The sequence below is a fragment of the Bactrocera oleae genome, chromosome 4 (assembly GCF_042242935.1).
Source record: "Bactrocera oleae isolate idBacOlea1 chromosome 4, idBacOlea1, whole genome shotgun sequence".
In the NCBI taxonomy this organism is placed as follows: domain Eukaryota; kingdom Metazoa; phylum Arthropoda; class Insecta; order Diptera; family Tephritidae; genus Bactrocera; species Bactrocera oleae.
Window position 1 is genome coordinate 24,333,251 of NC_091538.1, and position 25,704 is coordinate 24,358,954.

The window sequence follows — 25,704 nt, forward strand, 5'->3', positions numbered from 1 at the left end:
TTCCACAAACATGAACGTGGCAATTGGCAAAAAACGTTCAATCTTACAAGTTACCCTTTAGCGCCTAAACAGTGTGACTTAGAAGAATTAAACTATCTGATTTTGGTAGATGCGTATGTGCACTTTACATAGAGATGTTAACGTCTTAAATGGGTTGAACGCAAGAGTGACAATCGAAAACCCAAAAACCTGAAAATACCTAGCAACTTCCGGCTTTGTTTTTCCTACTAATAAAGTATGTGGGCCTAAAAAGCAATATGAATCGCCTAGACGACAACTCAGGCATTCATAAACGACATCATATACCCGCCTACCACAAACAGGAACGTGGCAATTGGCAAAAAACTTTCAATTTCACAAGTAACCCTTTAGCGCCTAAACAGTGTGACTTAGAAGAATTAAACTATCTGATTATGGTAGATGCATATGTGCACTTTACATAGAGATGTTAACGTCTTAAATGGGTTGAACGAAAGAGTGACAATCGAAAACCCAAAAACCTCCTAATACCTAGCAACTTCCGGCTTTGTTTTTCCGGCTAATAAAGTATGTGGGTCTATAATACAATATGGATCACCTAGACGACAACTCGGGCATTCATAAACGACATCATATACCCGCCTACCACAAACAGGAACGTGGCAATTGGCAAAAAACGTTCAATCTTACAAGTTACCCTTTAGCGCCTAAACAGTGTGACTTAGAATAATTAAACTATCTGATTTTGGTAGATGCGTATGTGCACTTTACATAGAGATGTTAACGTCTTAAATGGGTTGAACGCAAGAGTGACAATCGAAAACCCAAAAACCTGAAAATACCTAGCAACTTCCGGCTTTGTTTTTCCTACTAATAAAGTATGTGGGCCTAAAAAGCAATATGAATCGCCTAGACGACAACTCAGGCATTCATAAACGACATCATATACCCGCCTACCACAAACAGAAATGTGGCAATTGGCAAAAAACGTTCAATTTCACAAGTTACCCTTTAGCGCCTAAACAGTGTGACTTAGAATAATTAAACTATCTGATTTTGGTAGATGCGTATGTGCACTTTACATAGAGATGTTAACGTCATAAATGGGTTGAACGCAAGAGTGACAATCGAAAACCCAAAAAGCTCAAAATACCTAGCAACTTCCGGCTTTGTTTTTCAGGCTAATAAAGTATGTGGGCCCATAAAACAACATGATTCGCCTAAACGGCAACTCGGGCATCCACAAATCACATCATATACCCGCCTACCACAAACAGGAACGTGGCAATTGGCAAAAAACTTTCAATTTTACAAGTTACCCTTTAGCGCCTAAACAGTGTGACTTAGAAGAATTAAACTATCTGATTATGGTAGATGCGTATGTGCACTTTACATAGAGATGTTAACGTCTTAAATGGGTTGAACGCAAGAGTGACAATCGAAAACCCAAAAACCTGAAAATACCTAGCAACTTCCGGCTTTGTTTTTCCTACTAATAAAGTATGTGGGCCTAAAAAGCAATATGAATCGCCTAGACGACAACTCAGGCATTCATAAACGACATCATATACCCGCGTACCACAAACAGAAACGTGGCAATTGGCAAAAAACGTTCAATTTCACAAGTTACCCTTTAGCGCCTAAACAGTGTGACTTAGAAGAATTAAACTATCTGATTATGGTAGATGCATATGTGCACTTTACATAGAGATGTTAACGTCTTAAATGGGTTGAACGCAAGAGTGACAATCGAAAACCCAAAAACCTGAAAATACCTAGCAACTTCCGGCTTTGTTTTTCCTACTAATAAAGTATGTGGGCCTAAAAAGCAATATGAATCGCCTAGACGACAACTCAGGCATTCATAAACGACATCATATACCCGCGTACCACAAACAGAAACGTGGCAATTGGCAAAAAACGTTCAATTTCACAAGTTACCCTTTAGCGCCTAAACAGTGTGACTTAGAAGAATTAAACTATCTGATTATGGTAGATGCATATGTGCACTTTACATAGAGATGTTAACGTCTTAAATGGGTTGAACGAAAGAGTGACAATCGAAAACCCAAAAACCTCCTAATACCTAGCAACTTTCGGCTTTGTTTTTCCGGCTAATAAAGTATGTGGGTCTATAATACAATATGGATCACCTAGACGACAACTCGGGCATTCATAAACGACATCATATACCCGCCTACCACAAACAGGAACGTGGCAATTGGCAAAAAACGTTCAATCTTACAAGTTACCCTTTAGCGCCTAAACAGTGTGACTTAGAATAATTAAACTATCTGATTTTGGTAGATGCGTATGTGCACTTTACATAGAGATGTTAACGTCTTAAATGGGTTGAACGCAAGAGTGACAATCGAAAACCCAAAAACCTGAAAATACCTAGCAACTTCCGGCTTTGTTTTTCCTACTAATAAAGTATGTGGGCCTAAAAAGCAATATGAATCGCCTAGACGACAACTCAGGCATTCATAAACGACATCATATACCCGCCTACCACAAACAGAAATGTGGCAATTGGCAAAAAACGTTCAATTTCACAAGTTACCCTTTAGCGCCTAAACAGTGTGACTTAGAATAATTAATTTATCTGATTTTGGTAGATGCGTATGTGCACTTTACATAGAGATGTTAACGTCATAAATGGGTTGAACGCAAGAGTGACAATCGAAAACCCAAAAAGCTCAAAATACCTAGCAACTTCCGGCTTTGTTTTTCAGGCTAATAAAGTATGTGGGCCCATAAAACAACATGATTCGCCTAAACGGCAACTCGGGCATCCACAAATCACATCATATACCCGCCTACCACAAACAGGAACGTGGCAATTGGCAAAAAACTTTCAATTTTACAAGTTACCCTTTAGCGCCTAAACAGTGTGACTTAGAAGAATTAAACTATCTGATTATGGTAGATGCGTATGTGCACTTTACATAGAGATGTTAACGTCTTAAATGGGTTGAACGCAAGAGTGACAATCGAAAACCCAAAAACCTGAAAATACCTAGCAACTTCCGGCTTTGTTTTTCCTACTAATAAAGTATGTGGGCCTAAAAAGCAATATGAATCGCCTAGACGACAACTCAGGCATTCATAAACGACATCATATACCCGCGTACCACAAACAGAAACGTGGCAATTGGCAAAAAACGTTCAATTTCACAAGTTACCCTTTAGCGCCTAAACAGTGTGACTTAGAAGAATTAAACTATCTGATTATGGTAGATGCATATGTGCACTTTACATAGAGATGTTAACGTCTTAAATGGGTTGAACGCAAGAGTGACAATCGAAAACCCAAAAACCTGAAAATACCTAGCAACTTCCGGCTTTGTTTTTCCTACTAATAAAGTATGTGGGCCTAAAAAGCAATATGAATCGCCTAGACGACAACTCAGGCATTCATAAACGACATCATATACCCGCGTACCACAAACAGAAACGTGGCAATTGGCAAAAAACGTTCAATTTCACAAGTTACCCTTTAGCGCCTAAACAGTGTGACTTAGAAGAATTAAACTATCTGATTATGGTAGATGCATATGTGCACTTTACATAGAGATGTTAACGTCTTAAATGGGTTGAACGCAAGAGTGACAATCGAAAACCCAAAAACCTCCTAATACCTAGCAACTTCCGGCTTTGTTTTTCCGGCTAATAAAGTATGTCGGCCTATAAAACAATATGGATCACCTAGACGACAACTCGGGCATTCATAAACGACATCATATACCCGCCTACCACAAACAGGAACGTGGCAATTGGCAAAAAACGTTCAATCTTACAAGTTACCCTTTAGCGCCTAAACAGTGTGACTTAGAATAATTAAACTATCTGATTTTGGTAGATGCGTATGTGCACTTTACATAGAGATGTTAACGTCTTAAATGGGTTGAACGCAAGAGTGACAATCGAAAACCCAAAAACCTGAAAATACCTAGCAACTTCCGGCTTTGTTTTTCCTACTAATAAAGTATGTGGGCCTAAAAAGCAATATGAATCGCCTAGACGACAACTCAGGCATTCATAAACGACATCATATACCCGCCTACCACAAACAGGAACGTGGCAATTGGCAAAAAACTTTCAATTTCACAAGTTACCCTTTAGCGCCTAAACAGTGTGACTTAGAAGAATTAAACTATCTGATTATGGTAGATGCATATGTGCACTTTACATAGAGATGTTAACGTCTTAAATGGGTTGAACGAAAGAGTGACAATCGAAAACCCAAAAACCTCCTAATACCTAGCAACTTCCGGCTTTGTTTTTCCGGCTAATAAAGTATGTGGGCCTATAAAACAATATGGATCACCTAGACGACAACTCGGGCATTCATAAACGACATCATATACCCGCCTACCACAAACAGGAACGTGGCAATTGGCAAAAAACGTTCAATCTTACAAGTTACCCTTTAGCGCCTAAACAGTGTGACTTAGAATAATTAAACTATCTGATTTTGGTAGATGCGTATGTGCACTTTACATAGAGATGTTAACGTCTTAAATGGGTTGAACGCAAGAGTGACAATCGAAAACCCAAAAACCTGAAAATACCTAGCAACTTCCGGCTTTGTTTTTCCTACTAATAAAGTATGTGGGCCTAAAAAGCAATATGAATCGCCTAGACGACAACTCAGGCATTCATAAACGACATCATATACCCGCCTACCACAAACAGGAACGTGGCAATTGGCAAAAAACTTTCAATTTCACAAGTTACCCTTTAGCGCCTAAACAGTGTGACTTAGAAGAATTAAACTATCTGATTATGGTAGATGCATATGTGCACTTTACATAGAGATGTTAACGTCTTAAATGGGTTGAACGAAAGAGTGACAATCGAAAACCCAAAAACCTCCTAATACCTAGCAACTTCCGGCTTTGTTTTTCCGGCTAATAAAGTATGTGGGCCTATAAAACAATATGGATCACCTAGACGACAACTCGGGCATTCATAAACGACATCATATACCCGCCTACCACAAACAGGAACGTGGCAATTGGCAAAAAACGTTCAATCTTACAAGTTACCTTTTAGCGCCTAAACAGTGTGACTTAGAATAATTAAACTATCTGATTTTGGTAGATGCGTATGCGCACTTTACATAGAGATGTTAACGTCTTAAATGGGTTGAACGCAAGAGTGACAATCGAAAACCCAAAAACCTGAAAATACCTAGCAACTTCCGGCTTTGTTTTTCCTACTAATAAAGTATGTGGGCCTAAAAAGCAATATAAATCGCCTAGACGACAACTCAGGCATTCATAAACGACATCATATACCCGCCTACCACAAACAGAAACGTGGCAATTGGCAAAAAACTTTCAATTTCACAAGTTACCCTTTAGCGCCTAAACAGTGTGACTTAGAAGAATTAAACTATCTGATTATGGTAGATGCATATGTGCACTTTACATAGAGATGTTAACGTCTTAAATGGGTTGAACGAAAGAGTGACAATCGAAAACCCAAAAACCTCCTAATACCTAGCAACTTCCGGCTTTGTTTTTCCGGCTAATAAAGTATGTGGGCCTATAAAACAATATGGATCACCTAGACGACAACTCGGGCATTCATAAACGACATCATATACCCGCCTACCACAAACAGGAACGTGGCAATTGGCAAAAAAACTTTCAATTTCACAAGTTACCCTTTAGCGCCTAAACAGTGTGACTTAGAAGAATTAAACTATCTGATTATGGTAGATGCATATGTGCACTTTACATAGAGATGTTAACGTCTTAAATGGGTTGAACGAAAGAGTGACAATCGAAAACCCAAAAACCTCCTAATACCTAGCAACTTTCGGCTTTGTTTTTCCGGCTAATAAAGTATGTGGGTCTATAATACAATATGGATCACCTAGACGACAACTCGGGCATTCATAAACGACATCATATACCCGCCTACCACAAACAGGAACGTGGCAATTGGCAAAAAACGTTCAATCTTACAAGTTACCCTTTAGCGCCTAAACAGTGTGACTTAGAATAATTAAACTATCTGATTTTGGTAGATGCGTATGTGCACTTTACATAGAGATGTTAACGTCTTAAATGGGTTGAACGCAAGAGTGACAATCGAAAACCCAAAAACCTGAAAATACCTAGCAACTTCCGGCTTTGTTTTTCCTACTAATAAAGTATGTGGGCCTAAAAAGCAATATGAATCGCCTAGACGACAACTCAGGCATTCATAAACGACATCATATACCCGCCTACCACAAACAGAAATGTGGCAATTGGCAAAAAACGTTCAATTTCACAAGTTACCCTTTAGCGCCTAAACAGTGTGACTTAGAATAATTAATTTATCTGATTTTGGTAGATGCGTATGTGCACTTTACATAGAGATGTTAACGTCATAAATGGGTTGAACGCAAGAGTGACAATCGAAAACCCAAAAAGCTCAAAATACCTAGCAACTTCCGGCTTTGTTTTTCAGGCTAATAAAGTATGTGGGCCCATAAAACAACATGATTCGCCTAAACGGCAACTCGGGCATTCATAAACGACATCATATACCCGCCTACCACAAACAGGAACGTGGCAATTGGCAAAAAAACTTTCAATTTCACAAGTTACCCTTTAGCGCCTAAACAGTGTGACTTAGAAGAATTAAACTATCTGATTATGGTAGATGCATATGTGCACTTTACATAGAGATGTTAACGTCTTAAATGGGTTGAACGAAAGAGTGACAATCGAAAACCCAAAAACCTCCTAATACCTAGCAACTTCCGGCTTTGTTTTTCCGGCTAATAAAGTATGTGGGCCTATAAAACAATATGGATCACCTAGACGACAACTCGGGCATTCATAAACGACATCATATACCCGCCTACCACAAACAGGAACGTGGCAATTGGCAAAAAACGTTCAATCTTACAAGTTACCCTTTAGCGCCTAAACAGTGTGACTTAGAATAATTAAACTATCTGATTTTGGTAGATGCGTATGTGCACTTTACATAGAGATGTTAACGTCTTAAATGGGTTGAACGCAAGAGTGACAATCGAAAACCCAAAAACCTGAAAATACCTAGCAACTTCCGGCTTTGTTTTTCCTACTAATAAAGTATGTGGGCCTAAAAAGCAATATGAATCGCCTAGACGACAACTCAGGCATTCATAAACGACATCATATACCCGCCTACCACAAACAGGAACGTGGCAATTGGCAAAAAACGTTCAATCTTACAAGTTACCCTTTAGCGCCTAAACAGTGTGACTTAGAATAATTAAACTATCTGATTTTGGTAGATGCGTATGTGCACTTTACATAGAGATGTTAACGTCTTAAATGGGTTGAACGAAAGAGTGACAATCGAAAACCCAAAAACCTCCTAATACCTAGCAACTTCCGGCTTTGTTTTTCCGGCTAATAAAGTATGTGGGCCTATAAAACAATATGGATCACCTAGACGACAACTCGGGCATTCATAAACGACATCATATACCCGCCTACCACAAACAGGAACGTGGCAATTGGCAAAAAACGTTCAATTTCACAAGTTACCCTTTAGCGCCTAAACAGTGTGACTTAGAAGAATTAAACTATCTGATTATGGTAGATGCATATGTGCACTTTACATAGAGATGTTAACGTCTTAAATGGGTTGAACGAAAGAGTGACAATCGAAAACCCAAAAACCTCCTAATACCTAGCAACTTCCGGCTTTGTTTTTCCGGCTAATAAAGTATGTGGGCCTATAAAACAATATGGATCACCTAGACGACAACTCGGGCATTCATAAACGACATCATATACCCGCCTACCACAAACAGGAACGTGGCAATTGGCAAAAAAACTTTCAATTTCACAAGTTACCCTTTAGCGCCTAAACAGTGTGACTTAGAAGAATTAAACTATCTGATTATGGTAGATGCATATGTGCACTTTACATAGAGATGTTAACGTCTTAAATGGGTTGAACGAAAGAGTGACAATCGAAAACCCAAAAACCTCCTAATACCTAGCAACTTCCGGCTTTGTTTTTCCGGCTAATAAAGTATGTGGGCCTATAAAACAATATGGATCACCTAGACGACAACTCGGGCATTCATAAACGACATCATATACCCGCCTACCACAAACAGGAACGTGGCAATTGGCAAAAAACGTTCAATCTTACAAGTTACCCTTTAGCGCCTAAACAGTGTGACTTAGAATAATTAAACTATCTGATTTTGGTAGATGCGTATGTGCACTTTACATAGAGATGTTAACGTCTTAAATGGGTTGAACGCAAGAGTGACAATCGAAAACCCAAAAACCTGAAAATACCTAGCAACTTCCGGCTTTGTTTTTCCTACTAATAAAGTATGTGGGCCTAAAAAGCAATATGAATCGCCTAGACGACAACTCAGGCATTCATAAACGACATCATATACCCGCCTACCACAAACAGGAACGTGGCAATTGGCAAAAAACGTTCAATCTTACAAGTTACCCTTTAGCGCCTAAACAGTGTGACTTAGAATAATTAAGCTATCTGATTTTGGTAGATGCGTATGTGCACTTTACATAGAGATGTTAACGTCTTAAATGGGTTGAACGCAAGAGTGACAATCGAAAGCCCAAAAACCTGAAAATACCTAGCAACTTCCGGCTTTGTTTTCCTACTAATAAAGTATGTGGGCCTAAAAAGCAATATGAATCGCCTAGACGACAACTCAGGCATTCATAAACGACATCATATACCCGCCTACCACAAACAGGAACGTGGCAATTGGCAAAAAACTTTCAATTTCACAAGTTACCCTTTAGCGCCTAAACAGTGTGACTTAGAAGAATTAAACTATCTGATTATGGTAGATGCATATGTGCACTTTACATAGAGATGTTATCGTCTTAAATGGGTTGAACGAAAGAGTGACAATCGAAAACCCAAAAACCTCCTAATACCTAGCAACTTCCGGCTTTGTTTTTCCGGCTAATAAAGTATGTGGGCCTATAAAACAATATGGATCACCTAGATGACAACTCGGGCATTCATAAACGACATCATATACCCGCCTACCACAAACAGGAACGTGGCAATTGGCAAAAAACGTTCAATCTTACAAGTTACCCTTTAGCGCCTAAACAGTGTGACTTAGAATTATTAAACTATCTGATTTTGGTAGATGCGTATGTGCACTTTACATAGAGATGTTAACGTCTTAAATGGGTTGAACGCAAGAGTGACAATCGAAAACCCAAAAACCTGAAAATACCTAGCAACTTCCGGCTTTGTTTTTCCTACTAATAAAGTATGTGGGCCTAAAAAGCAATATGGATCACCTAGACGACAACTCGGGCATTCATAAACGACATCATATACCCGCCTACCACAAACAGGAACGTGGCAATTGGCAAAAAACGTTCAATCTTACAAGTTACCCTTTAGCGCCTAAACAGTGTGACTTAGAATAATTAAACTATCTGATTTTGGTAGATGCGTATGTGCACTTTACATAGAGATGTTAACGTCTTAAATGGGTTGAACGCAAGAGTGACAATCGAAAACCCAAAAACCTGAAAATACCTAGCAACTTCCGGCTTTGTTTTTCCTACTAATAAAGTATGTGGGCCTAAAAAGCAATATAAATCGCCTAGACGACAACTCAGGCATTCATAAACGACATCATATACCCGCCTACCACAAACAGAAACGTGGCAATTGGCAAAAAACTTTCAATTTCACAAGTTACCCTTTAGCGCCTAAACAGTGTGACTTAGAAGAATTAAACTATCCGATTATGGTAGATGCATATGTGCACTTTACATAGAGATGTTAACGTCTTAAATGGGTTGAACGAAAGAGTGACAATCGAAAACCCAAAAACCTCCTAATACCTAGCAACTTCCGGCTTTGTTTTTCCGGCTAATAAAGTATGTGGGCCTATAAAACAATATGGATCACCTAGACGACAACTCGGGCATTCATAAACGACATCATATACCCGCCTACCACAAACAGGAACGTGGCAATTGGCAAAAAAACTTTCAATTTCACAAGTTACCCTTTAGCGCCTAAACAGTGTGACTTAGAAGAATTAAACTATCTGATTATGGTAGATGCATATGTGCACTTTACATAGAGATGTTAACGTCTTAAATGGGTTGAACGAAAGAGTGACAATCGAAAACCCAAAAACCTCCTAATACCTAGCAACTTCCGGGTTTGTTTTTCCGGCTAATAAAGTATGTGGGCCTATAAAACAATATGGATCACCTAGACGACAACTCGGGCATTCATAAACGACATCATATACCCGCCTACCACAAACAGGAACGTGGCAATTGGCAAAAAACGTTCAATCTTACAAGTTACCCTTTAGCGCCTAAACAGTGTGACTTAGAATAATTAAACTATCTGATTTTGGTAGATGCGTATGTGCACTTTACATAGAGATGTTAACGTCTTAAATGGGTTGAACGCAAGAGTGACAATCGAAAACCCAAAAACCTGAAAATACCTAGCAACTTCCGGCTTTGTTTTTCCTACTAATAAAGTATGTGGGCCTAAAAAGCAATATGAATCGCCTAGACGACAACTCAGGCATTCATAAACGACATCATATACCCGCCTACCACAAACAGGAACGTGGCAATTGGCAAAAAACTTTCAATTTCACAAGTTACCCTTTAGCGCCTAAACAGTGTGACTTAGAAGAATTAAACTATCTGATTATGGTAGATGCATATGTGCACTTTACATAGAGATGTTAACGTCTTAAATGGGTTGAACGAAAGAGTGACAATCGAAAACCCAAAAACCTCCTAATACCTAGCAACTTCCGGCTTTGTTTTTCCGGCTAATAAAGTATGTGGGCCTATAAAACAATATGGATCACCTAGACGACAACTCGGGCATTCATAAACGACATCATATACCCGCCTACCACAAACAGGAACGTGGCAATTGGCAAAAAACGTTCAATCTTACAAGTTACCCTTTAGCGCCTAAACAGTGTGACTTAGAATAATTAAACTATCTGATTTTGGTAGATGCGTATGTGCACTTTACATAGAGATGTTAACGTCTTAAATGGGTTGAACGCAAGAGTGACAATCGAAAACCCAAAAACCTGAAAATACCTAGCAACTTCCGGCTTTGTTTTTCCTACTAATAAAGTATGTGGGCCTAAAAAGCAATATAAATCGCCTAGACGACAACTCAGGCATTCATAAACGACATCATATACCCGCCTACCACAAACAGAAACGTGGCAATTGGCAAAAAACTTTCAATTTCACAAGTTACCCTTTAGCGCCTAAACAGTGTGACTTAGAAGAATTAAACTATCTGATTATGGTAGATGCATATGTGCACTTTACATAGAGATGTTAACGTCTTAAATGGGTTGAACGAAAGAGTGACAATCGAAAACCCAAAAACCTCCTAATACCTAGCAACTTCCGGCTTTGCTTTTTCCGGCTAATAAAGTATGTGGGCCTATAAAACAATATGGATCACCTAGACGACAACTCGGGCATTCATAAACGACATCATATACCCGCCTACCACAAACAGGAACGTGGCAATTGGCAAAAAACGTTCAATCTTACAAGTTACCCTTTAGCGCCTAAACAGTGTGACTTAGAATAATTAAACTATCTGATTTTGGTAGATGCGTATGTGCACTTTACATAGAGATGTTAACGTCTTAAATGGGTTGAACGCAAGAGTGACAATCGAAAACCCAAAAACCTGAAAATACCTAGCAACTTCCGGCTTTGTTTTCCTACTAATAAAGTATGTGGGCCTAAAAAGCAATATGAATCGCCTAGACGACAACTCAGGCATTCATAAACGACATCATATACCCGCCTACCACAAACAGGAACGTGGCAATTGGCAAAAAACTTTCAATTTCACAAGTTACCCTTTTGCGCCTAAACAGTGTGACTTAGAAGAATTAAACTATCTGATTATGGTAGATGCATATGTGCACTTTACATAGAGATGTTAACGTCTTAAATGGGTTGAACGAAAGAGTGACAATCGAAAACCCAAAAACCTCCTAATACCTAGCAACTTCCGGCTTTGTTTTTCCGGCTAATAAAGTATGTGGGCCTATAAAACAATATGGATCACCTAGACGACAACTCGGGCATTCATAAACGACATCATATACCTGCCTACCACAAACAGGAACGTGGCAATTGGCAAAAAACGTTCAATCTTACAAGTTACCCTTTAGCGCCTAAACAGTGTGACTTAGAATAATTAAACTATCTGATTTTGGTAGATGCGTATGTGCACTTTACATAGAGATGTTAACGTCTTAAATGGGTTGAACGCAAGAGTGACAATCGAAAACCCAAAAACCTGAAAATACCTAGCAACTTCCGGCTTTGTTTTTCCTACTAATAAAGTATGTGGGCCTAAAAAGCAATATGAATCGCCTAGACGACAACTCAGGCATTCATAAGCGACATCATATACCCGCCTACCACAAACAGGAACGTGGCAATTGGCAAAAAACTTTCAATTTCACAAGTTACCCTTTAGCGCCTAAACAGTGTGACTTAGAAGAATTAAACTATCTGATTATGGTAGATGCATATGTGCACTTTACATAGAGATGTTAACGTCTTAAATGGGTTGAACGAAAGAGTGACAATCGAAAACCCAAAAACCTCCTAATACCTAGCAACTTCCGGCTTTGTTTTTCCGGCTAATAAAGTATGTGGGCCTATAAAACAATATGGATCACCTAGACGACAACTCGGGCATTCATAAACGACATCATATACCCGCCTACCACAAACAGGAACGTGGCAATTGGCAAAAAACGTTCAATCTTACAAGTTACCCTTTAGCGCCTAAACAGTGTGACTTAGAATAATTAAACTATCTGATGTTGGTAGATGCGTATGTGCACTTTACATAGAGATGTTAACGTCTTAAATGGGTTGAACGCAAGAGTGACAATCGAAAACCCAAAAACCTGAAAATACCTAGCAACTTCCGGCTTTGTTTTTCCTACTAATAAAGTATGTGGGCCTAAAAAGCACTATGAATCGCCTAAACGACAACTCAGGCATTCATAAACGACATCATATACCCGCCTACCACAAACAGGAACGTGGCAATTGGCAAAAAACTTTCAATTTCACAAGTTACCCTTTAGCGCCTAAACAGTGTGACTTAGAAGAATTAAACTATCTGATTATGGTAGATGCATACGTGCACTTTACATAGAGATGTTAACGTCTTAAATGGGTTGAACGAAAGAGTGACAATCGAAAACCCAAAAACCTCCTAATACCTAGCAACTTCCGGCTTTGTTTTTCCGGCTAATAAAGTATGTGGGCCTATAAAACAATATGGATCACCTAGACGACAACTCGGGCATTCATAAACGACATCATATACCCGCCTACCACAAACAGGAACGTGGCAATTGGCAAAAAACGTTCAATCTTACAAGTTACCCTTTAGCGCCTAAACAGTGTGACTTAGAATAATTAAACTATCTGATTTTGGTAGATGCGTATGTGCACTTTACATAGAGATGTTAACGTCTTAAATGGGTTGAACGCAAGAGTGACAATCGAAAACCCAAAAACCTGAAAATACCTAGCAACTTCCGGCTTTGTTTTTCCTACTAATAAAGTATGTGGGCCTAAAAAGCAATATGAATCGCCTAGACGACAACTCAGGCATTCATAAACGACATCATATACCCGCCTACCACAAACAGGAACGTGGCAATTGGCAAAAAACTTTCAATTTCACAAGTTACCCTTTAGCGCCTAAACAGTGTGACTTAGAAGAATTAAACTATCTGATTATGGTAGATGCATATGTGCACTTTACATAGAGATGTTAACGTCTTAAATGGGTTGAACGAAAGAGTGACAATCGAAAACCCAAAAACCTCCTAATACCTAGCCACTTCCGGCTTTGTTTTTCCGGCTAATAAAGTATGTGGGCCTATAAAACTATATGGATCACCTAGACGACAACTCGGGCATTCATAAACGACATCATATACCCGCCTACCACAAACAGGAACGTGGCAATTGGCAAAAAACTTTCAATTTTACATGTTACCCTTTAGCGCCTAAACAGTGTGACTTAGAAGAATTAAACTATCTGATTTTGGTAGATGCGTATGTGCACTTTACATAGAGATGTTAACGTCTTAAATGGGTTGAACGCAAGAGTGACAATCGAAAACCCAAAAACCTGAAAATACCTAGCAACTTCCGGCTTTGTTTTTCCTACTAATAAAGTATGTGGGCCTAAAAAGCAATATGAATCGCCTAGACGACAACTCAGGCATTCATAAACGACATCATATACCCGCCTACCACAAACAGGAACGTGGCAATTGGCAAAAAACTTTCAATTTCACAAGTTACCCTTTAGCGCCTAAACAGTGTGACTTAGAAGAATTAAGCTATCTGATTATGGTAGATGCATATGTGCACTTTACATAGAGATGTTAACGTCTTAAATGGGTTGAACGAAAGAGTGACAATCGAAAACCCAAAAACCTCCTAATACCTAGCCACTTCCGGCTTTGTTTTTCCGGCTAATAAAGTATGTGGGCCTATAAAACTATATGGATCACCTAGACGACAACTCGGGCATTCATAAACGACATCATATACCCGCCTACCACAAACAGGAACGTGGCAATTGGCAAAAAACTTTCAATTTTACATGTTACCCTTTAGCGCCTAAACAGTGTGACTTAGAAGAATTAAACTATCTGATTTTGGTAGATGCGTATGTGCACTTTACATAGAGATGTTAACGTCTTAAATGGGTTGAACGAAAGAGTGACAATCGAAAACCCAAAAACCTCCTAATACCTAGCAACTTCCGGCTTTGTTTTTCCGGCTAATAAAGTATGTGGGTCTATAATACAATATGGATCACCTAGACGACAACTCGGGCATTCATAAACGACATCATATACCCGCCTACCACAAACAGGAACGTGGCAATTGGCAAAAAACGTTCAATCTTACAAGTTACCCTTTAGCGCCTAAACAGTGTGACTTTGAATAATTAAACTATCTGATTTTGGTAGATGCGTATGTGCACTTTACACAGAGATGTTAACGTCTTAAATGGGTTGAACGCAAGAGTGACAATCGAAAACCCAAAAACCTGAAAATACCTAGCAACTTCCGGCTTTGTTTTTCCTACTAATAAAGTATGTGGGCCTAAAAAGCAATATGAATCGCCTAGACGACAACTCAGGCATTCATAAACGACATCATATACCCGCCTACCACAAACAGAAATGTGGCAATTGGCAAAAAACGTTCAATTTCACAAGTTACCCTTTAGCGCCTAAACAGTGTGACTTAGAAGAATTAAACTATCTGATTTTGGTAGATGCGTATGTGCACTTTACATAGAGATGTTAACGTCATAAATGGGTTGAACGCAAGAGTGACAATCGAAAACCCAAAAAGCTCAAAATACCTAGCAACTTCCGGCTTTGTTTTTCAGGCTAATAAAGTATGTGGGCCCATAAAACAACATGATTCGCCTAAACGGCAACTCGGGCATCCACAAATCACATCATATACCCGCCTACCACAAACAGGAACGTGGCAATTGGCAAAAAACTTTCTATTTTACAAGTTACCCTTTAGCGCCTAAACAGTGTGACTTAGAAGAATTAAACTATCTGACTATGGTAGATGCATATGTGCACTTTACATAGAGATGTTAACGTCTTAAATGGGTTGAACGCAAGAGTGACAATCGAAAACCCAAAAACCTGAAAATACCTAGCAACTTCCGGCTTTGTTTTTCCTACTAATAAAGTATGTGGGCCTAAAAAGCAATATGAATCGCCTAGACGACAACTCAGGCATTCATAAACGACATCATATACCCGCCTACCACAAACAGAAACGTGGCAATTGGCAAAAACCGTTCAATTTCACAAGTTACCCTTTAGCGCCTAAACAGTGTGACTTAGAAGAATTAAACTATCTGATTATGGTAGATGCATATGTGCACTTTACATAGAGATGTTAACGTCTTAAATGGGTTGAACGAAAGAGTGACAATCGAAAACCCAAAAACCTCCTAATACCTAGCAACTTCCGGCTTTGTTTTTCCGGCTAATAAAGTATGTGGGCCTATAAAACAATATGGATCACCTAGACGACAACTCGGGCATTCATAAACGACATCATATACCCGCCTACCACAAACAGGAACGTGGCAATTGGCAAAAAATGTTCAATCTTACAAGTTACCCTTTAGCGCCTAAACAGTGTGACTTAGAATAATTAAACTATCTGATTTTGGTAGATGCGTATGTGCACTTTACATAGAGATGTTAACGTCTTAAATGGGTTGAACGCAAGAGTGACAATCGAAAACCCAAAAACCTGAAAATACCTAGCAACTTCCGGCTTTGTTTTTCCTACTAATAAAGTATGTGGGCCTAAAAAGCAATATGAATCGCCTAGACGACAACTCAGGCATTCATAAACGACATCATATACCCGCCTACCACAAACAGGAACGTGGCAATTGGCAAAAAACTTTCAATTTCACAAGTTACCCTTTAGCGCCTAAACAGTGTGACTTAGAAGAATTAAACTATCTGATTATGGTAGATGCATATGTGCACTTTACATAGAGATGTTAACGTCTTAAATGGGTTGAACGAAAGAGTGACAATCGAAAACCCAAAAACCTCCTAATACCTAGCCACTTCCGGCTTTGTTTTTCCGGCTAATAAAGTATGTGGGCCTATAAAACTATATGGATCACCTAGACGACAACTCGGGCATTCATAAACGACATCATATACCCGCCTACCACAAACAGGAACGTGGCAATTGGCAAAAAACTTTCAATTTTACATGTTACCCTTTAGCGCCTAAACAGTGTGACTTAGAAGAATTAAACTATCTGATTTTGGTAGATGCGTATGTGCACTTTACATAGAGATGTTAACGTCTTAAATGGGTTGAACGCAAGAGTGACAATCGAAAACCCAAAAACCTGAAAATACCTAGCAACTTCCGGCTTTGTTTTTCCTACTAATAAAGTATGTGGGCCTAAAAAGCAATATGAATCGCCTAGACGACAACTCAGGCATTCATAAACGACATCATATACCCGCCTACCACAAACAGGAACGTGGCAATTGGCAAAAAACTTTCAATTTCACAAGTTACCCTTTAGCGCCTAAACAGTGTGACTTAGAAGAATTAAGCTATCTGATTATGGTAGATGCATATGTGCACTTTACATAGAGATGTTAACGTCTTAAATGGGTTGAACGAAAGAGTGACAATCGAAAACCCAAAAACCTCCTAATACCTAGCAACTTCCGGCTTTGTTTTTCCGGCTAAGAAAGTATGTGGGTCTATAATACAATATGGATCACCTAGACGACAACTCGGGCATTCATAAACGACATCATATACCCGCCTACCACAAACAGGAACGTGGCAATTGGCAAAAAACGTTCAATCTTACAAGTTACCCTTTAGCGCCTAAACAGTGTGACTTTGAATAATTAAACTATCTGATTTTGGTAGATGCGTATGTGCACTTTACACAGAGATGTTAACGTCTTAAATGGGTTGAACGCAAGAGTGACAATCGAAAACCCAAAAACCTGAAAATACCTAGCAACTTCCGGCTTTGTTTTTCCTACTAATAAAGTATGTGGGCCTAAAAAGCAATATGAATCGCCTAGACGACAACTCAGGCATTCATAAACGACATCATATACCCGCCTACCACAAACAGAAATGTGGCAATTGGCAAAAAACGTTCAATTTCACAAGTTACCCTTTAGCGCCTAAACAGTGTGACTTAGAAGAATTAAACTATCTGATTTTGGTAGATGCGTATGTGCACTTTACATAGAGATGTTAACGTCATAAATGGGTTGAACGCAAGAGTGACAATCGAAAACCCAAAAAGCTCAAAATACCTAGCAACTTCCGGCTTTGTTTTTCAGGCTAATAAAGTATGTGGGCCCATAAAACAACATGATTCGCCTAAACGGCAACTCGGGCATCCACAAATCACATCATATACCCGCCTACCACAAACAGGAACGTGGCAATTGGCAAAAAACTTTCTATTTTACAAGTTACCCTTTAGCGCCTAAACAGTGTGACTTAGAAGAATTAAACTATCTGACTATGGTAGATGCATATGTGCACTTTACATAGAGATGTTAACGTCTTAAATGGGTTGAACGCAAGAGTGACAATCGAAAACCCAAAAACCTGAAAATACCTAGCAACTTCCGGCTTAGTTTTTCCTACTAATAAAGTATGTGGGCCTAAAAAGCAATATGAATCGCCTAGACGACAACTCAGGCATTCATAAACGACATCATATACCCGCCTACCACAAACAGAAACGTGGCAATTGGCAAAAACCGTTCAATTTCACAAGTTACCCTTTAGCGCCTAAACAGTGTGACTTAGAAGAATTAAACTATCTGATTATGGTAGATGCATATGTGCACTTTACATAGAGATGTTAACGTCTTAAATGGGTTGAACGAAAGAGTGACAATCGAAAACCCAAAAACCTCCTAATACCTAGCAACTTCCGGCTTTGTTTTTCCGGCTAATAAAGTATGTGGGCCTATAAAACAATATGGATCACCTAGACGACAACTCGGGCATTCATAAACGACATCATATACCCGCCTACCACAAACAGGAACGTGGCAATTGGCAAAAAATGTTCAATCTTACAAGTTACCCTTTAGCGCCTAAACAGTGTGACTTAGAATAATTAAACTATCTGATTTTGGTAGATGCGTATGTGCACTTTACATAGAGATGTTAACGTCTTAAATGGGTTGAACGCAAGAGTGACAATCGAAAACCCAAAAACCTGAAAATACCTAGCAACTTCCGGCTTTGTTTTCCTACTAATAAAGTATGTGGGCCTAAAAAGCAATATGAATCGCCTAGACGACAACTCAGGCATTCATAAACGACATCATATACCCGCCTACCACAAACAGGAACGTGGCAATTGGCAAAAAACTTTCAATTTCACAAGTTACCCTTTTGCGCCTAAACAGTGTGACTTAGAAGAATTAAACTATCTGATTATGGTAGATGCATATGTGCACTTTACATAGAGATGTTAACGTCTTAAATGGGTTGAACGAAAGAGTGACAATCGAAAACCCAAAAACCTCCTAATACCTAGCAACTTCCGGCTTTGTTTTTCCGGCTAATAAAGTATGTGGGCCTATAAAACAATATGGATCACCTAGACGACAACTCGGGCATTCATAAACGACATCATATACCCGCCTACCACAAACAGGAACGTGGCAATTGGCAAAAAACGTTCAATCTTACAAGTTACCCTTTAGCGCCTAAACAGTGTGACTTAGAATAATTAAACTATCTGATTTTGGTAGATGCGTATGTGCACTTTACATAGAGATGTTAACGTCTTAAATGGGTTGAACGCAAGAGTGACAATCGAAAACCCAAAAACCTGAAAATACCTAGCAACTTCCGGCTTTGTTTTTCCTACTAATAAAGTATGTGGGCCTAAAAAGCAATATGAATCGCCTAGACGACAACTCAGGCATTCATAAACGACATCATATACCCGCCTACCACAAACAGGAACGTGGCAATTGGCAAAAACCTTTCAATTTCACAAGTAACCCTTTAGCGCCTAAACAGTGTGACTTAGAAGAATTAAACTATCTGATTATGGTAGATGCATATGTGCACTTTACATAGAGATGTTAACGTCTTAAATGGGTTGAACGAAAGAGTGACAATCGAAAACCCAAAAACCTCCTAATACCTAGCAACTTCCGGCTTTGTTTTTCCGGCTAATAAAGTATGTGGGCCTATAAAACAATATGGATCACCTAGACGACAACTCGGGCATTCATAAACGACATCATATACCCGCCTACCACAAACAGGAACGTGGCAATTGGCAAAAAACGTTCAATCTTACAAGTTACCCTTTAGCGCCTAAACAGTGTGACTTAGAATAATTAAACTATCTGATTTTGGTAGATGCGTATGTGCACTTTACATAGAGATGTTAACGTCTTAAATGGGTTGAACGCAAGAGTGACAATCGAAAACCAGAAGCCTGAAAATACCTAGCAACTTCCGGCTTTGTTTTTCCTACTAATAAAGTATGTGGGCCTAAAAAGCACTATGAATCGCCTAAACGACAACTCAGGCATTCATAAACGACATCATATACCCGCCTACCACAAACAGGAACGTGGCAATTGGCAAAAAACTTTCAATTTCACAAGTTACCCTTTAGCGCCTAAACAGCGTGACTTAGAAGAATTAAACTATCTGATTATGGTAGATGCATACGTGCACTTTACATAGAGATGTTAACGTCTTAAATGGGTTGAACGAAAGAGTGACAATCGAAAACCCAAAAACCTCCTAATACCTAGCAACTTCCGGCTTTGTTTTTCCGGCTAATAAAGTATGTGGGCCTATAAAACAATATGGATCACCTAGACGACAACTCGGGCATTCATAAACGACATCATATACCCGCCTACCACAAACAGGAACGTGGCAATTGGCAAAAAACGTTCAATCTTACAAGTTACCCTTTAGCGCCTAAACAGTGTGACTTAGAATAATTAAACTATCTGATTTTGGTAGATGCGTATGTGCACTTTACATAGAGATGTTAACGTCTTAAATGGGTTGAACGCAAGAGTGACAATCGAAAACCCAAAAACCTGAAAATACCTAGCAACTTCCGGCTTTGTTTTTCCTACTAATAAAGTATGTGGGCCTAAAAAGCAATATGAATCGCCTAGACGACAACTCAGGCATTCATAAACGACATCATATACCCGCCTACCACAAACAGGAACGTGGCAATTGGCAAAAAACTTTCAATTTCACAAGTTACCCTTTAGCGCCTAAACAGTGTGACTTAGAAGAATTAAACTATCTGATTATGGTAGATGCATATGTGCACTTTACATAGAGATGTTAACGTCTTAAATGGGTTGAACGAAAGAGTGACAATCGAAAACCCAAAAACCTCCTAATACCTAGCAACTTCCGGCTTTGTTTTTCCGGCTAATAAAGTATGTGGGCCTATAAAACAATATGGATCACCTAGACGACAACTCGGGCATTCATAAACGACATCATATACCCGCCTACCACAAACAGGAACGTGGCAATTGGCAAAAAACTTTCAATTTTACATGTTACCCTTTAGCGCCTAAACAGTGTGACTTAGAAGAATTAAACTATCTGATTTTGGTAGATGCGTATGTGCACTTTACATAGAGATGTTAACGTCTTAAATGGGTTGAACGCAAGAGTGACAATCGAAAACCCAAAAACCTGAAAATACCTAGCAACTTCCGGCTTTGTTTTTCCTACTAATAAAGTATGTGGGCCTAAAAAGCAATATGAATCGCCTAGACGACAACTCAGGCATTCATAAACGACATCATATACCCGCCTACCACAAACAGGAACGTGGCAATTGGCAAAAAACTTTCAATTTCACAAGTTACTCTTTAGCGCCTAAACAGTGTGACTTAGAAGAATTAAACTATCTGATTATGGTAGATGCATATGTGCACTTTACATAGAGATGTTAACGTCTTAAATGGGTTGAACGAAAGAGTGACAATCGAAAACCCAAAAACCTCCTAATACCTAGCAACTTCCGGCTTTGTTTTTCCGGCTAATAAAGTATGTGGGTCTATAATACAATATGGATCACCTAGACGACAACTCGGGCATTCATAAACGACATCATATACCCGCCTACCACAAACAGGAACGTGGCAATTGGCAAAAAACGTTCAATCTTACAAGTTACCCTTTAGCGCCTAAACAGTGTGACTTAGAATAATTAAACTATCTGATTTTGGTAGATGCGTATGTGCACTTTACGCAGAGATGTTAACGTCTTAAATGGGTTGAACGCAAGAGTGACAATCGAAAACCCAAAAACCTGAAAATACCTAGCAACTTCCGGCTTTGTTTTTCCTACTAATAAAGTATGTGGGCCTAAAAAGCAATATGAATCGCCTAGACGACAACTCAGGCATTCATAAACGACATCATATACCCGCCTACCACAAACAGAAATGTGGCAATTGGCAAAAAACGTTCAATTTCACAAGTTACCCTTTAGCGCCTAAACAGTGTGACTTAGAAGAATTAAACTATCTGATTTTGGTAGATGCGTATGTGCACTTTACATAGAGATGTTAACGTCATAAATGGGTTGAACGCAAGAGTGACAATCGAAAACCCAAAAAGCTCAAAATACCTAGCAACTTCCGGCTTTGTTTTTCCTACTAATAAAGTATGTGGGCCTAAAAAGCAATATGGATCACCTAGACGACAACTCAGGCATTCATAAACGACATCATATACCCGCCTAACACAAACAGAAACGTGGCAATTGGCAAAAAACGTTCAATTTCACAAGTTACCCTTTAGCGCCTAAACAGTGTGACTTAGAAGAATTAAACTATCTGATTATGGTAGATGCATATGTGCACTTTACATAGAGATGTTAACGTCTTAAATGGGTTGAACGAAAGAGTGACAATCGAAAACCCAAAAACCTCCTAATACCTAGCAACTTCCGGCTTTGTTTTTCCGGCTAATAAAGTATGTGGGCCTAAAAACAATATGGATCACCTAGACGACAACTCGGGCATTCATAAACGACATCATATACCCGCCTACCACAAACAGAAATGTGGCAATTGGCAAAAAACGTTCAATTTCACAAGTTACCCTTTAGCGCCTAAACAGTGTGACTTAGAATAATTAAACTATCTGATTTTGGTAGATGCGTATGTGCACTTTACTAAGAGATGTTAACGTCTTAAATGGGTTGAACGCAAGAGTGACAATCGAAAACCCAAAAACCTGAAAATACCTAGCAACTTCCGGCTTTGTTTTTCCTACTAATAAAGTATGTGGGCCTAAAAAGCAATATGAATCGCCTAGACGACAACTCAGGCATTCATAAACGACATCATATACCCGCCTAACACAAACAGAAACGTTGCAATTGGCAAGAAACGTTCAATTTCACAAGTTAACCTTTAGCGCCTAAACAGTGTGACTTAGAATAATTAAACTATCTGATTTTGGTAGATGCGTATGTGCACTTTACATAGAGATGTTAACGTCCTAAATGGGTTGAACGCAAGAGTGACAATCGAAAACCCAAAAAGCTCAAAATACCTAGCAACTTCCGGCTTTGTTTTTCCGGCTAATAAAGTATGTGGGCCCATAAAACAACATGATTCGCCTAAACGGCAACTCGGGCATCCACAAATCACATCATATACCCGCCTACCACAAACAGGAACGTGGCAATTGGCAAAAAACTTTCAATTTTACAAGTTACCCTTTAGCGCCTAAACAGTGTGACTTAGAAGAATTAAACTATCTGATTATGGTAGATGCATATGTGCATTTTACATAGAGATGTTAATGTCTTAAATGGGTTGAACGAAAGAGTGACACTCGAAAACCCAAAAACCTCCTAATACCTAGCAACTTCCGGCTTTGTTTTTCCGGTTAATAAAGTATGTGGGCCTATAAAACAATATGGATCACCTAGACGACAACTCGGGCATTTATAAACGACATCATATACCCGCCTACCACAAACAGGAACGTGGCAATTGGCAAAAAACGTTCAATCTTACAAGTTACCCTTTAGCGCCTAAACAGTGTGACTTAGAAGAATTAAACTATCTGATTATGGTAGATGCATATGTGCACTTTACATAGAGATCTTAACGTCTTAAATGGGTTGAACGAAAGAGTGACAATCGAAAACCCAAAAACCTCCTAATACCTAGCAACTTCCGGCTTTGTTTTTCCGGCTAATAAAGTATGTGGGCCTATAAAACAATATGGATCACCTAGACGACAACTCGGGCATTCATAAACGACATCATATACCCGCCTACCACAAACAGAAATGTGGCAATTGGCAAAAAACGTTCAATTTCACAAGTTACCCTTTAGCGCCTAAACAGTGTGACTTAGAATAATTAAACTATCTGATTTTGGTAGATGCGTATGTGCACTTTACTAAGAGATGTTAACGTCTTAAATGGGTTGAACGCAAGAGTGACAATCGAAAACCCAAAAACCTGAAAATACCTAGCAACTTCCGGCTTTGTTTTTCCTACTAATAAAGTATGTGGGCCTAAAAAGCAATATGAATCGCCTAGACGACAACTCAGGCATTCATAAACGACATCATATACCCGCCTAACACAAACAGAAACGTTGCAATTGGCAAAAAACGTTCAATTTCACAAGTTAACCTTTAGCGCCTAAACAGTGTGACTTAGAATAATTAAACTATCTGATTTTGGTAGATGCGTATGTGCACTTTACATAGAGATGTTAACGTCCTAAATGGGTTGAACGCAAGAGTGACAATCGAAAACCCAAAAAGCTCAAAATACCTAGCAACTTCCGGCTTTGTTTTTCCGGCTAATAAAGTATGTGGGCCCATAAAACAACATGATTCGCCTAAACGGCAACTCGGGCATCCACAAATCACATCATATACCCGCCTACCACAAACAGGAACGTGGCAATTGGCAAAAAACTTTCAATTTTACAAGTTACCCTTTAGTGCCTAAACAGTGTGACTTAGAAGAATTAAACTATCTGATTATGGTAGATGCATATGTGCACTTTACATAGAGATGTTAATGTCTTAAATGGGTTGAACGAAAGAGTGACACTCGAAAACCCAAAAACCTCCTAATACCTAGCAACTTCCGGCTTTGTTTTTCCGGTTAATAAAGTATGTGGGCCTATAAAACAATATGGATCACCTAGACGACAACTCGGGCATTTATAAACGACATCATATACCCGCCTACCACAAACAGGAACGTGGCAATTGGCAAAAAACGTTCAATCTTACAAGTTACCCTTTAGCGCCTAAACAGTGTGACTTAGAAGAATTAAACTATCTGATTATGGTAGATGCATATGTGCACTTTACATAGAGATGTTAACGTCTTAAATGGGTTGAACGAAAGAGTGACAATCGAAAACCCAAAAACCTCCTAATACCTAGCAACTTCCGGCTTTGTTTTTCCGGCTAATAAAGTATGTGGGCCTATAAAACAATATGGATCACCTAGACGACAACTCGGGCATTCATAAACGACATCATATACCCGCCTACCACAAACAGAAATGTGGCAATTGGCAAAAAACGTTCAATTTCACAAGTTACCCTTTAGCGCCTAAACAGTGTGACTTAGAATAATTAAACTATCTGATTTTGGTAGATGCGTTGTGCACTTTACTAAGAGATGTTAACGTCTTAAATGGGTTGAACGCAAGAGTGACAATCGAAAACCCAAAAACCTGAAAATACCTAGCAACTTCCGGCTTTGTTTTTCCTACTAATAAAGTATGTGGGCCTAAAAAGCAATATGAATCGCCTAGACGACAACTCAGGCATTCATAAACGACATCATATACCCGCCTAACACAAACAGAAACGTTGCAATTGGCAAAAAACGTTCAATTTCACAAGTTAACCTTTAGCGCCTAAACAGTGTGACTTAGAATAATTAAACTATCTGATTTTGGTAGATGCGTATGTGCACTTTACATAGAGATGTTAACGTCCTAAATGGGTTGAACGCAAGAGTGACAATCGAAAACCCAAAAAGCTCAAAATACCTAG